General features: G+C 41.5%; 1 pseudogene; it reads left to right on the forward strand.

The window, feature by feature from the left end:
• The first annotated feature begins 247 nt into the window (after nucleotides 1-247).
• LOC123491649 lies at nucleotides 248-10,991 on the forward strand (annotated as a pseudogene).
• The last annotated feature ends 1,303 nt before the right edge of the window (nucleotides 10,992-12,294 follow it).

Genomic DNA, 12,294 nt, shown 5'->3' on the forward strand with positions numbered 1-12,294 from the left:
TATGATTACTGAGTGTGGATGATATTTTACAAGCATTTTGAATAATGATAATAAAGATGTTGGACAAATCCATATTCATGGTGTGTTCTCTTTCTCTCTCTCAGGCATTTGCACAAAGAGTGCCTTTGGGAACATGGCAATGGCACACATGTTCCCAAAGGCACTCTTTGTGCAAATGCCTGAGAGAGAGAAAGAGAACACACCATGAATATGGATTTGTCCAACATCTTTATTAGCAGTATCCCTAATGGGCCAGGCTAACTCCAGCACAGAGGTACCTGATTCACCCCTTACCCTGCCCCAACACAATGCCCCAGGAACCACTACGTGCCCAGGTAGAGCACCACCTTTAAACACACCTCAGCTTGGTTACCATAGGGATGGGAGGATGGGCCATCAGCATCTATCAGATGGTTGAGCAGAAACAGCGTTTCCCAGAGAGAGGCAGGCAGTTAAGTATGTGGCCCTTTGTTTACCCTCACCAGAGTGAAGAAATTCTGCTAGCAAGCAAGCAAAGAAACCTAAACCCAGACTTTATGTCTCAAACTAAATGATCAGTGTCCACTGAACCTGAATCAGCAGACAGGAATCCCTGGGTATTGAGTCCTGAATCAGCAGACAGGAATCCGTGGGTATTGAGTCCAGCAGTCATTTGTCCCCAAGCTTTGGAATGAAAGGTATCTGGCTGCATTTATTAGTTTAACTTGGGAATCTAACAATTAGCATCTGACCTGACAACAGAGATTCCTCATTGCTATTCTCAGGGAACAGCACTTCTGTATTTAAGATGATCCAATCTGGAGCTCAGATTGACTGTATTACTTTGGCCCTAACAAACAGCACCTAAGCGCGCAGGGGGCTTGGTCACAGTAAGGCTAATGTTTGCCTAAGAACACCTGTTGCCGAGTGACACTAAAGCTTCCTGTTAATTTGGGTGGTTCAACATCAAACCAAAGAACACAAGTCAAATAGGATTTCAAACAATAGTCAATCCAGCTTCTAAGGTGTCGAACAGGTATGTGAACCTATTGGACCATTACATGTTAACCTTTCTATACCAGTTTCTAATAGCATACAGTAGTGTCCAAGTCAGACTATGTGGGAGTTGCCATTGCTATCAGTTTGCTTAGTACTATTTGCTCCTGGTTCGTTGAAACAGGGTTAAAGTGTCCAAACAGCTGTCCTCCATTGAAGGTAGGTACAGTATGGTCGCTGCCTCGTTGTCACTCAGCTACTGTAAGCTTATGTGCTTTTATTGCTGCATCTGAATTTATTTATTTATTATTGGGTCTCTCTCTGTGCTGCTCTTTTACAGCTCTGCCGGGTCAACAGAGAAGTGGTCAGGGAGAGGTTATTCACAGTTTCAGGCATTTGCCAGGGTAATTACACTTAACAAAAATATAAACACAACATGTAAAGTGTTGGTCCCTTGTTTGTTGTGCACAAATTTGTTTACATCCCTGTTAGTGAGCATTTCTCTTTTGCCAAGGTAATCTATCCACCTGACAGGTGTGGCATATCAAGAAGCTGCTTAAACAGCATGATCATTATACAGGTGCACCTTGTTCTGGGGACAATAAAAGGCCACTCTAAAATGTGCAGTTTTGTCACACAACACAATGCCACAGATGTCTCAAGTTTTGAGGGAGCATGCAATTGGCATGCTGACTGCAGAAATGTCCACCAGAGCTGTTGACAGAGAATTTAATGTTCATTTCTCCACCATGAGCCGCCTCCAACGTCGTTTTAGAGAATTTGGTAGTACGTACAACCGGCCTCACAACTGCAGACCACATGTATGGCGTCATGTGGGCGAATGGTTTGCTGATGTCAATGTTGTGAACAGAGTGCCCCATGGTGGCAGTGGGGTTATGGTATGAGCAGGCATAAGCTATGGACAACAAACACAACTGCATTTTATCGATGGCAATTTGAATGCACAGAAATACCGTGACGAGATCCTGAGGTCCATTGTGAGGCCCATATCATTTAAGGTATCTGTGACCAACAGATGCATATCTGTATTCCCAGTCATAAGAAATCCATAGATTAGGACCTAATTAATTAATTTCAATTGACTGATTTCTTCATATGAACTGTAACTCAGTAAAATCGTTGAAATTGTTGCATGTTGCGTTTATATTTTTGTTCAGTATAGATGTACTCACCCAGTTTCAGCCTTTTACCAGGGTAAGAGAAATTACTCACAGTTTCAGGCTTCTACCGGGGTAAGGAAATAGAGGGCACATGACTACAGCCCTTCACTCACAGCACTAAAGTCCTTTTACCAGTTTCTTGGATTTCTCCAGACACATTCTTTTTGGGAAAGCTTTTCTACCTTAATTTCATATTTGTACCATACAATTTCTCGACTCAAAAGAATTTGACTCCAGTTGAGCTCCTGTATTTTCTCATCAGTTCAGACTACTGTACTAAAATCTTAGGTCCATTCTAGTATGGCTATCGAGTGACTACACTCTGACCACCATCATCATCAAGGCATCAGAGTGCCCTCCTGTGGTTGTGGAGGTGCACTGCATCTCTCTGGAGGGGTTTTGGATCAGGGCACACTCTGAGCTAGTAGCATGGCCTTCCTGACTAACTGCAGTGTGCTGCTGTGTGGCGTCTGTATCTGTGCTTGTCTCTCTGCGCCAATAGGCTGTGGCCATTAAGAGCAGGACCAATACACACCAGCCAAGAGGCCTTAACTCCTCTCTGCAGCCTCTTCTCTCCATCACACAAGACTGATGTCTCTCTCTGGATATCACTATTTTATCCCAACACACCCTGACATCCGAGACTATGTATAGAATATGCATAGAATAGAACATGTGTATTCTTGGCTGTCAGGGTGTGTCTGTGTCAGGGTAAAATAATTATATCCAGTGAGAGACATCTGTGACAGTGTAAACACTGTAATGACTGGACAGAAATGTAGCAAATCATATAGGCCTAATCTCCTAAATTCACTTAAGGAACATCATTGATTTATTTACGACAGAGGGTGTTCCAGCATGTTCAATAATGTTAGCATTTTGTCATCTCTTGCAGGGTCAGGAGTTGAAGTCAAAGTACAAGGAGATCTATGATGAACTGGCGGAAGATAGGGAGAGGAGGATAGTGCTCGAAGACTTTCTGCTCCTCATCATCAGCCTGTCTGTCACATCAGATCTGCTGCCAGAGATCCAAACAGCTACACTGTAGTCTAGGCTACTACACAACCAACATACCCTACTGTATAAGCAACATAAAGTATTTGCTCAATAGGTCCAAGACAGGCAAACCTCAGAATAAATGAAGATACAATGACAAAAGACTGCATTTTATGGAGCATTATGTTGCTTTACACAACAGAGACAAGACAGTGATATGCAGTCAGTTGACTCTGTGTGGTGCATGCACTAGTAAATTATGCTCCATCTCTATACCTCATTAACTTGGCAATGTTCTTTACTTAGAAGACATGGCATCTCAGCCAATCTCCAGGCAGCAGGATGCTCCCACTGGGCCCTACAGTGTGACTCAATGGAACTGTCTTATAATGATATCAAGTGAAACAAACAGCCACCCTCTTCCCCTCGCTTACTCATCAGAAACAAATGCTATTCTAACCCTGTTCAGGGAGAATAATTATATTAAAATCAAATCAAATTTTATTGGTCACATACATGTGTTTAGCAGATGTTATTGCGGGTGTAGCGAAATGCTTGTGCTTCTTGCTCCGACAGTGCAGTAATATCTAACAAGTAATATCTAACAATTTCACAAAATATACAGTGGGGAAAAAAAGTATTTAGTCAGCCACCAATTGTGCAAGTTCTCCCACTTAAAAAGATGAGAGAGGCCTGTAATTTTCATCATAGGTACACGTCAACTATGACAGACAAAATGAGAAAAAAAATCCTGAAAATCACATTGTAGGATTTTTAATGAATTTATTTGCAAATTATGGTGGAAAATAAGTATTTGGTCAATAACAAAAGTTTCTCAATACTTTGTTATATACCCTTTGTTGGCAATGACACAGGTCAAACGTTTTCTGTAAGTCTTCACAAGGTTTTCACACACTGTTGCTGGTATTTTGGCCCATTCCTCCATGCAGATCTCCTCTAGAGCAGTGATGTTTTGGGGCTGTCGCTGGGCAACACGGACTTTCAACTCCCTCCAAAGATTTTCTATGGGGTTGAGATCTGGAGACTGGCTAGGCCACTCCAGGACCTTGAAATGCTTCTTACGAAGCCACTCCTTCGTTGCCCGGGCGGTGTGTTTGGGATCATTGTCATGCTGAAAGACCCAGCCACGTTTCATCTTCAATGCCCTTGCTGATGGAAGGAGGTTTTCACTCAAAATCTCACGATACATGGCCCCATTCATTCTTTCCTTTACACGGATCAGTCGTCCTGGTCCCTTTGCAGAAAAACAGCCTCAAAGCATGATGTTTCCACCCCCATGCTTCACAGTAGGTATGGTGTTCTTTGGATGCAACTCAGCATTCTTTGTCCTCCAAACACGACGAGTTGAGTTTTTACCAAAAAGTTATATTTTGGTTTCATCTGACCATATGACATTCTCCCAATCCTCTTCTGGATCATCCAAATGCACTCTAGCAAACTTCAGACGGGCCTGGACATGTACTGGCTTAAGCAGGGGGGACACGTCTTGCACTGCAGGATTTGAGTCCCTGGCGGCGTAGTGTGTTACTGATGGTAGGCTTTGTTACTTTGGTCCCAGCTCTCTGCAGGTCATTCACTAGGTCCCTCCGTGTGGTTCTGGGATTTTTGCTCACCATTCTTGTGATCATTTTGACCCCACGGGGTGAGATCTTGCGTGGAGCCCCAGATCGAGGGAGATTATCAGTGGTCTTGTATGTCTTCCATTTCCTAATAATTGCTCCCACAGTTGATTTCTTCAAACCAAGCTGCTTACCTATTGCAGATTCAGTCTTCCCAGCCTGGTGCAGGTCTACAATGTTGTTTCTGGTGTCCTTTGACAGCTCTTTGGCCATAGTGGAGTTTGGAGTGTGACTGTTTGAGGTTGTGGACAGGTGTCTTTTATACTGATAACAAGTTCAAACAGGTGCCATTAATACAGGTAATGAGTGAAGGACAGAGGAGCCTCTTAAAGAATAAGTTACAGGTCTGTGAGAGCCAGAAATCTTGCTTGTTTGTAGGTGACCAAATTCTTATTTTCCACCATAATTTGCAAATAAATTCATTAAAAATCCTACAATGTGATTTTCTGGATTTTTTCTCTCAATTTGTCTGTCATAGTTGACGTGTAGCTATGATGAAAATGACAGGCCTCTCTCATCTTTTTAAGTGGGAGAACTTGCACAATTGGTGGCTGACTAAATACTATTTCTCCCCACTGTATGAAGCACCTTTTATAGAGAGGGTAGAGTTGAGATTGCATAGGATTTTCCTTTCTATTTTGTATATATGGATTTGAAGTTTATGTCAATCAGTGCCAGGGGGATACGAAACCTGTTGAAGAGGAAAGCTTTTTTTTTTTTTGTAAGGACTGCAACGCAGATCTTGTATTCGTTCAAGAAACACATTCATGCAAAGAGGATTATACGTTTTTGAAAAATCAGTGGGGCAGTGACATTTTCTTGGCCCACGGGACTAATCATTCAGCTGGGGTTGCAATTTTAGCACACAATTTCAAAGGGACATTTTTGTTTACTCAAATGGACACCAATGGACATTGGCTAGTAGCAGTCATCAAAAGCAGGAAATCAAAAGTAACCGATTGGATCCTATCGTTTAAAAAAAATGATTTTTTTTAACAATACACAACATCCACATACAAACGAAAACATACAGATGCACACAAATATCCACAACATCACCCCAGACTCACCTGCTCACAACCCCATCTACAGCTCCCACCTAAAGACTCTCAGACAATGAGAAACAAGATTCTCTGGTCTGATGAAACCAAGATTGAACTCTTTGGCCTGAATGCCAAGTGTCACGTCTGGAGAAAACCTGGCACCATTCCTACGGTGAAGCATGGTGGTGGTAGCATCATGCTGTGGGGATGTTTTTCAGCGGCAGTGACTGGGAGACTAGTCAGGAGAGGCAAAGATGAACGGAGCAAAGTACGGAGAGATCCTTGACGAAAACCTGCTCCAGAGTGCTCAGGATCTCAGACTGGGGTGAAGGTTAACCTTCCAACAGGACAACGACCCTAAGCACACAGCCAAGACAACGCAGGAGTGGCTTCGGGACAACTCTCTGAATGTCCTCGAGTGGCCCAGCCAGAGCCCAGACTTGAACCCGATCGAACATCTCTGAAGAGACCTGAAAATAGCTGTGCAGCAACGCTCCCCATCCAACCTGACAGAGCTTGAGAGGATCTGCAGAGAAGAATGGGAGAAAATCCACAAATACAGGTGTGCCAACCATGTAGCGTCATACCCAAGAAGACTCGATGCTGTAATCGCATCCAAAGGTGCTTCTACAAAGCACTGAGTAAAGGGTCTGAATACTTATGTAAATTTGATATTTCCATTTTTTATTTGTGATAGATTTGCAAACATTTCTAAAAACCTGTTTTTGCTTTGTCATTATGCGGTATTGTGTGTTGATTGATGAGGGGGAAAAACAATTTAATCAATTTTAGAATAAGGCTGTAATTTAACAAAATGTGGAAAAAGTCAAGGTGTCTGAATACTTTCCGAAGGCACTGTACATTTCCCATTTGCGAGATTGACTTGTCATTTCAGTAGGCATAGGCTACAAACTAAAATCTGGGTTTATGATTGTAGTCCCCTGTAGCTCAGTTGGTAGAGCATGGCGCTTGCAACGCCAGGGTTGTGGGTTTGTTTCCCACGGAGGGCCAGTATGAAAATGAAAATGTATGCACTCACTAACTCTAAGTCGCTCTGGATAAGAGCGTCTGCTAAATGACTAAAAATGTAAAAATGTAAATGTAATTCAACTTTGCCATGGTTTGCTTAGATAGATGAAGGTACCCTATGGCCTACATCTTATTTCAGATAGTCTACAGTAGCCTAGGCAAGATGTAGGCAAGATGTAAACTGAATGATTTAGCAGTTTGCTTAGTTGAAATTAACAGGCTCATTTATTCAATATGAATAGCTTGGCGATTTCAAGGTAAGAAGTGCTTGTGTTTCCCAATAGGCTACTGAGGATGGGGTCATCATTTCAATCACATAATTAAATATTAATAAGTATATGAAGTCAATATGCTTGTCAACAACAACCAGTGTTTATTTTTATTTTATTTTTACCTGTAGTCTAATTTGACTGACTGTTGCCATCAATCTAATGCGTTCTAACAACTGATCGGCAATTGCGATAGAGCTTTGATAACTTCCAATTTATTTAACTAAACATGGCCATTAATAATTGCATAATAACACAAGGCTACAACAACAATACTATGAAGTTATAGGCTATTTATTCAATCCGTTTGCCAGCTCCAGCTAGGCCACACAAGTGACACAAATTAATTTGCAATGACTCCAGTTATATAGTCATTTCAACATATTTATTGTATCAAATGGTAGCCTACTGTAGCCTACAATTGCATATAAATTAATAGGCGACTTGACACCGTTTTCGATAAGCAAAATCGACATTAGAATGGAGAGTAAACCACCTCCGAGCAAATTATCTAATGCGCTCTAGTAGTTTCCCAGTGTTTTGTTGTCGTTATTTCTTGATGCGCTCATCATATATAGCACGATGGAAAAATACAGGTGTCTCCATAATGACAAGTTAAATAGCCTACCTACAACTGGTCAAACGTTCTCACGATTTGCGCGTGCTGCTCTTGCGCCTTTCACTCACTTGATTTGCCAATAGTGGACTAAACTGCCTGCTGCAGTAATCTCTGAACACACACACACTTGTGCTAGCTAAGAAACTACTGTTAGCCACATTGTAGCCATTTGTATGTCGTTTTTGAGTCACTGTATTGTTATAGCAAATTATAAATGTTTTTTCTTGTTTGTTATTGCTAAATATATGTGCCTTTATTATAGGTAAGTCAACCCTGTTTTCATGATTTCTGGTAGATCCCTAGAAAAAGCCTATGAGGTTTTGGAACCAGTTCGCTAACTAACTCGCTATCGCTTCTCACAACTTACCAAACATGGATTCACGCAAAACGGGCATTTTATGTTCGGTAAGGGGATTTTGGTATTTGGTATTTTATTAGGATCCCCATTAGCTGTTGCAAAAGCAGCAGGTACTCTTCCTGGGGTCCACACAAAACATGGAACATGACATAATACAGAACATTAATAGACAAGAACAACTCAAGGACAGAGCCAAGTAACTGGCAGAAACGGAAGCTGTTCATGGAGCAGGAGGGTTTTGACCACCACATTTTTTTGAGATTGGAGTGCAGTTGTGAGGCGCCTTTTGATTTGCACCCACCTCCCAATGATGAGTAGTCTCTTCGGCTTTGGCTCAAAGCATTGAACTTGAAGAAACCACCAAACCGACCCCATGTGTGTTCCTATCACTTCGTGGACATAAGGCTGACTGAAGAGCATCCATTCCCTGAGAAGTGGCTGGGCTATGATGCTTCAGTACAGACCAGAAGGCGACATGTCTTCAGGACATCAACAAATACAGGTACTGTAGCTATTAGCTAGCTGCTACTCGCTAGCTATCGTCACAGATAGGGTGTCCTGAATCAGGCAGAAGTCAGCTAGCTTAGCTAACTATGATAGTAGTAGGTAGCCACTCCTAAGTCCTAACATACTGTAACTAGCTAACTGTTGCCTAGCTTACTCACTTGGCTTGCTAGCTTGGGGGCAGCCCATCTGATACAGTGTTGCTAGCTAACTAGTCTAGCTAGTTAGTCCCTACATTGTTAGCTATCCAACAACTTCTGTCTGACAATGTCTCCCCAATGCCATGATTATCCCCATCATTGCTGGCATGCCACTGGTGATGCTCACGAAATGTCTAACTAGCTAAATTGTTAAATGTTCAAGTGTTTTCATTTTTTTTAACCTAACCATGACCAGTAGGCTGTCTGTGTATTTTATTTTGTTAAACTTGTGGTCTCTCTTATGTTTGTTTGACAGATGAAGACAACTGGTGATGCAGAGTCTGATCTGAGTGTGCCAATGCCACCACAGCATAAAGATGCTGATACTCAATGGGAGGTTCCAGCACTGATCACAGCTACGTGTCAAGAGAACCAGTCAACAAGCCCACCTGCCACAAACAAACCCAATGTGGTGGTGCAGAGTCATTGACCCACACCATCCTGAAGAATGACACTAGCTCAGTGTTGTATACTGGCCTTCCTCTTAGTGTTTTCTTTGCCCATGTAGCATTTCTGCAGAAATTCTACACGCTAACTTCAAAATGCATAACACTGATCAAATACTGATAACCTTGATGAAGCTGAAGCTGAATCTACTCCAGGGTGAACTTGCTGAACTCTTTGCTGTGTCCCAGGGAGTAGTGAGCAGAATCCTTTCCTACTGGACTGACACAATGGAGGAGCACATGAGGATCTACATTCCATGACTGCCGAGGGAGACAATCCAGAACACAATGCCTCAGTGCTTCAAAGAGAGGTTCCCCAACATCACTTGCATCATCGACTGCTCTGAAACCACTCTTCAGAAAGCACACAATATCGATTCCAGAGGTCATACAGCCACTATTATTGCAGCAATACTCTCAAGTATTTGGTTGCCATTGCTTGGCTGGACAATAGAACGAGTCAAAATTCACCCAAGGCTGAAAACGGCAATAGAACGTTGGCTAAGCTGGAACACTAGCGCGAGTCCATAGCAAATTAATTGAATCGAACGTTCGCAGAGCCTATTTTGACTGGGATTATGCTTAGAAAATTCCATTTCGCCTAAATGGCACCAAAAAATGTATACCTTTCATTTTACCACAACAATCTGTTCTTAGGACGAAACTGAAAAATAACAACTTGTGTAGAAAGTAAACATCCACACCTCGATGGTGTCAACTGTGCTTATGTCTACATAATGAGTAAGTAGGGAAAAAATGGCAACTTCTATTTCTGGTCTAGCGATCGATGACAACGGAGTACGCTGCCCAGCCTTACATAATAAGAAAGAGGAGAATGTCGTGATTAAAATGGTGTCCTACTTGAAAAAATCTAAATATACACATTGCGAGATATTAGGTGAAATATTCCAGCATGCCTCTCCATAGGAAAACAATGGGGAGAGCGCAGCGTTCCAAGGGCAGAAAGTATTTCGGGGCTAGCGTTTGACGATACCTGAGTACGTTGCCCAGCTTTACATAATTAGAAAGAGGAGATTCTCATGATTAAAATGGTGCCCGACATGAAAAAATGCCCTAAAATAAGGCCTGTTCTTTCGTGATTACTTCAAAACTACGGCAAGCAGCTGGGACAAATGGTAATATTATGAAACTGGGCTACACGGCGGACGCAATGAACTAGTTATCAGAAAAAACGTTGTTAAAAATTGAATGTGTCCAGCCTACCATTGCTCCATGTGGACTCATTATGTTCATTTCTCCTGCATATGGAGGCAGATGCAGTGACAAGTTCATCACCCAAAACTCTGGCTTCCGGGAATACCTTAGGCCTGGTGATTAAGTTATGGCAGACAGGGGCTTCACCATCCGAGATCTGCTGTATGAGAGGAAGGTAAACCTTGCCATACCAGCCTTCACTCAGCTGTCTGACGAGGATGTCACAAGCACGAGAAGGATAGCTAATGTGCGTATACATGTTGAGAGTTATCAGACGACATAAGGTGTTCAAAATCCTCTCCCAGACTGTTCCCATCAACCTGACACACAAAATGGACAAAGTCCTTAGAATCTGTGCAGCACTTGTTAACATGCAGGGTGAGATCATCCACGAGGATGCCGAGTGAGCAGTGAGAATGTTCATACATCTGAAATGTTACTTTATACACTATAATTTCATCCACATGATACTGTGTGTATGTATATATATGAATATAGTTTCCTGTTTAATCTGAATCATTTTAATGTTCCTACATTTTAAATGTACTGTAACTTTGCCTGTTCCTGATTACAGGCATCCACTAGGTGCTGCTATCATGCCTTCTTAAATCTATTTAAAATAAATTTTCTTCAACACCAAAATGTCTCTAACAGACCAAGAGGGAAGACAACTGTTTATCAAGTGCCACACTGTTTTGTTCATTTGTGCCCTTAAAAACCAAACCCAGAATCAAACTGAAAACACATTTGAAACCCTTAGACATGCCTTTTCGTCCTTCATTTTAAAATGTTAAGTATCAAAGAAAATGTCAACAAAGTGGAATTTCATAGTGTTTTTATTAACACCATAATTTGCCAAGAGCAAGATGAGTTACGGTATGTTTAGATAAGTTCATGAAGTGCCATATGAGAAGAAAGAGCTATACAAGGTACAATAAAAAAAATATTCATAAATCATAAGGAGTTATCCTTAGGCATTAGATAAACATGTATGAAGAGAGCTGTACAAAGCAAGACATTAAAAAAAACACCAAGAAGAATTATGCAAATATAAACACAACATGTAAAGTGTTGGTCCCATGTTTCATGAGCTGAAATAAAAGATCACAGAAATGTTGCTGAGGAGTATTTGTTGGTGCTGTCATCTTCAGGACAGGAACACCGGTTTACTTAACGGAGGAATAAACACACATGTTCATCGTTGGTGTTTTAACCAGAACGGGGGAATGCACTTTCTATATTTTCACACATGCGCAGTTGTACATCTCTCATAGGGCATGACTGTACCAGTGTAAGAACACAATTTAATAACATATTCGTCTATATGTTAACACCCCCACTTGCTCTTATACTGCACAAGTCATATTCAACCTAACTTTATCAACACATTTATCTTACAGTTATACATCTCACAAATGTCAGTTTATATTCCAAAAATATAACCCAAGAATTTTTCATTTTTTTACTTCGTTACAGGTTTAGTCAAAACATCTGCAACCATGTCTGCCGTTGGACAATATTCAATACTTATTTTACCATCACTGAGTGCAGATCGAATGAAATGATATCTGATGTCGGCATGTTTACATCTCTGACGACATACTGGGTTCTTTGACAGAGCAATTGCACCTTGGTTATCTTCAAAGATTGTTACTGGTGCATATTGGCACTCACTATCCATCTCGCCCAATAACTGTACAAGGTACAAACTTTATTGTGTAGTAGCAGCCAGTGCCATGTACTCTGCTTCACATGTAGATAAAGCTACTGTTGGCTGCTTCTTAGACCTCCATGAAATAACAGGTCCACATTTAGTTAA

Source organism: Coregonus clupeaformis, chromosome 10, assembly GCF_020615455.1.
Source record: "Coregonus clupeaformis isolate EN_2021a chromosome 10, ASM2061545v1, whole genome shotgun sequence".
Classification (NCBI taxonomy): domain Eukaryota; kingdom Metazoa; phylum Chordata; class Actinopteri; order Salmoniformes; family Salmonidae; genus Coregonus; species Coregonus clupeaformis.